This window comes from Vulpes vulpes, chromosome 6 (assembly GCF_048418805.1).
Source record: "Vulpes vulpes isolate BD-2025 chromosome 6, VulVul3, whole genome shotgun sequence".
NCBI lineage: Eukaryota > Metazoa > Chordata > Mammalia > Carnivora > Canidae > Vulpes > Vulpes vulpes.
Window position 1 is genome coordinate 41,182,191 of NC_132785.1, and position 3,960 is coordinate 41,186,150.

Here is a 3,960-nt window from a genome sequence, read left to right on the forward strand (position 1 = left end):
GACACTGAAGTGTCTCAAACTGAAAACAGTATTACAGGTGTGTGACCTTATCAGCCTTTTATTTATTGCTTATTTTTCACCTGTCACAAAAATATAATGGAAACCTTATATGACAGGACACTTCCAATGTATGGAATGGCACTGTTATATTTAAATGGAGGAACTCTATTTCTCCCATGGGATATGTAATTGTAGTACATCTTTAAAAAATTATCATGTTTGCCATGACACAAATCCATGACATTTCATATAAAATTTAGATATTCTGTTTGAGTTCATAAATGCTAGTACTCTCAGTTAACAGTTAAAGTCCAGTGGTAACAAATTTCAGTTCTGCAAGATTACTCAAAAGATTTCCAAATATAAAAGTATAGCAATTTTTTATGTTGGAATATAACTAATTCTTTAAAAGTTGGGCCTTTTGTATAAAAGAAAATAATCATTAGCATCACAAAGTTTTAAAACACTGTCTAGAACTTAATTATCAGCACTTATTAAACACTTGAGTATTTAATAAGAGTAAGAAGGAAAATTAAATGGCTTGTGTTTATTCCTTTCAAAATATAAAAATCTGGGATCCCTGGGTGGCGCAGCGGTTTGGCGCCTGCCTTTGGCCCAGGGCGCGATCCTGGAGACCCGGGATCGAATCCCACATCAGGCTCCCGGTGCATGGAGCCTGCTTCTCCCTCTGTCTGTGTCTCTGCCTCTCTCTCTCTCTCTCTCTCTCTCTCTCTCTGTGACTATCATAAATAAATAAAAATTAAAAAAAAATTAAAAAAAAATATAAAAATCTGAGAGTTAGTCAGGAGGTAGTTTGGGTAAGGGCAATATTATACCCCCTTCAAAGTGAGATGGAGAGAGAGAGACAGAGAGAGATTGAGAATGAATTAAAGAAAGTAGCTTTACTTTCTCTTCTCTAACGTGGAAGAAGAGTACTGTTCCTTATGATATGGGTGGTCACTGAAGTACTAGCATGTTTCAGGAAGCAGAAGGCTCTCAATCACTTTTTCCACAGGTTATAAAACAAGCAGATGCTTTGGTGAGAAGAGTGTGCCTAGAAACTTCCCAGAGAAACATAAGAAGACCCAAAGGTGTGTAAACCTTTGTTGCACCAAGTGCAGCAGTAGAGGTATGTGGACATGCAATCTCAGAACTAGCCTACCTGAGTTGGAGGAGGTGTGCACAAACCCAAGAGGGTTGTCTGACTGGCAGCAAGTCCAGATGCCTATCTTCAGGCAGGCCTTCTATTGCTTGGTAATAGAATAGCATCCTGGCTTCCTTGTCAGGTGGAAGCAGGCTGAAGACTTTCTTATTACTGTTCAGTGGTCCTCTCCCAATTCCCCTAACAACATGTCTCAGCGGTCTTAATGTGGTCAGGGACCAGCTTTTTTGTCAGGCTTTTCCTGTATGGAAGCATACTTCTACCTTGATGGTCATTAACTCTAGTCACTACAGTGCTGTTGGCATGGTGGCCCTGTAAATATATCTAACTCCCTAGGACATCATGAGATCAGTGGTTCTTTACAGGGAAATTTATGAGCATGTGCCATCAGCAAGAAATAAAACTTTATTTTAAACTCATGGAGATTTGAAGAAAGTCTATGCCGCCCAGTCTTGACTATACAAAATGATATTAAAAGGTCCTTTTGTGGGCAGCCCTGGTGGCACAGAGGTTTAGTGCTGCCTGTAGCCCAGGGCATTATCCTGGAGACCCTGGATCGAGTCCCACCTCAGGCTCCCTGCATGGAGCCTGCTTCTCCCTCTGCCTGTGTCTCTGCCTCTCTCTCTCTCTCTCTCTCTCTCTCTCTATGAATGAATAAATAAAATCTTAAAAAAAAAAGTCCTTTTGTTTTTTTATTTGTTTTAGTTTCCAAATTGACAGTATTAAAATATATTACTTTGTTAATTCATTAAATCTTGGATGATATTATATTACTTGTATTTTGGGTGTCTAATGTCAGCTATATGTATTGTCTAATAAAAGACTTTTTAAAAATGCTTCATCTTCGCTTTTAAAATATATATATATACATAATCTCTAACTTTTAGGATGTAGATCTTTTTCTATCTGTATCTATTTATCAGTCTATATATCTAAATTACCTATATGCCTATACTGCCTATCTGTGTAAATCTTAGTTGTATCCACTGTCCACTTGATTTGTCTAGATCTGAGGCTCTGTTAAAATATTCGTTACTTTGCACATATCATTCTCTATGGGCATCTCCCAGTAGTTTCTGCTTAATGAAAGTTTTCACTTTATTATATGTTACATACACATAAATAAACATTATATCTTCATTGTGAACTGTTGTTATAGCAACATTTCCCTCTTTATCTTTTTTTTAAAGAGACATAGGGTGCATGTGTGGCGGGGGGCGGAAAGGACAGTGGGGTAAGGAGGAGAGGGAGAATCTCAGAAGTGGACTCCACGCTGATTGTGGTGCCCAACAAGGAGCTCGATCTCATGACCCTGAGATCATGACCTAAGCAGAAACCAAGAGTTGGATGCTTAACCGATCAAGTGACCCAGGTTCTCCTCCCTCTTATCCTTTTAAGAATATTTTGGGGACTAACCGCTATTCTATCTATATTAAAGTCAGTTCTTTGATTCATTTTTATTTAATAATTTTTATTTAAATTTGACCCATTAAATTTTTTTAGCCTTTGTAGAGCATTATATTTTAGTGTGCTTTTTGTATACAACATGACGATAAATATTATTTTACTAGATGAACTGGAAATTTTCTTTTTTAGTAGATGAGTTAAACTTACATACATTTATTGAAATGTCAGATTTGTTAGATCTCAATTCTATAATATTTTAGTGATCTTTTCCTTTTCTTTATTTTTCTTTTTTTCTAGTTTACTTATTTACTTTCACTTAATATTTAGCAACACATGTATTATTAATTTTGGCATCAAAGAAAGTAAAATAACTAAAATACAGTTTTAATTAACCACATAATAAGAGACCTGAAGAGCAGAAGAGAGTATACTCAGAGAATAGGAATGGTAGAATATGGAACCAAAGTTATTATATGACTTTCACATCATGATTATTATCATCTATCCATTCTTCTATCCACATTATTTAAATATGATTTTGATCCATTTCCAGTATTTACTTTTAAAAAGTGTAAATAGGAATCCCTGGGTGGCGCAGCGGTTTGGCGCCTGCCTTTGGCCCGGGCGCGATCCTGGAGACCCGGGATCGAATCCCACGTCGGGCTCCCGGTGCATGGAGCCTGCTTCTCCCTCTGCCTGTGTCTCTGCCTCTCTCTCTCTCTCTCTCTGTATGACTATCAAAAATAAATAATTAAAAAAAAATAAAAAGTGTAAATAATATTGCAAACAATAGCATCTCCATATCAATATGATTTAATTTCTATGCCCTTTTCTATCTCTAAAAGCTACAGGAAGGTATGCACATCAGCATTATTCCAGTTGTATAGAAAAGGATTTTATTTTATTTTATTTTCCCAGTAAGGAACATCACAGACTCCCAGGAATGCAATGATGCAGTATAGGTTCTACCAGTTTGGCATAATACAAGTCCATCTTGAGTATCATTGATTTCCCACTGTGTTATTATCTAGAAGAACAGCTTTAAGTATCTGCCAGCTATAAAAACTAGTACAATTTAATATGCATGGGGACAACATTTATTCTTTTGATTATTGGTCCCAACCTCTCCAATGCCCCAGGCAGTCATGGGATTGTTCTGTGAACTGCTGCAGGACAAACCAGTTTTGGAGTGTGGAAGCTATGGCTCCCAACATTTGGATTTGAGATAATATCTAAATATTTGGATCAATTTTTTTTCAAAAAGTGTTTACTTCATGACAAGGAGAACTTTGTGTACCACCAACATAAGAAATTGTTATGTTTTATGACCTTTAATGGAGTAATTTAGTTATCAAACTATGTTCAATTCAAACACTCCATAAGGAGATCTC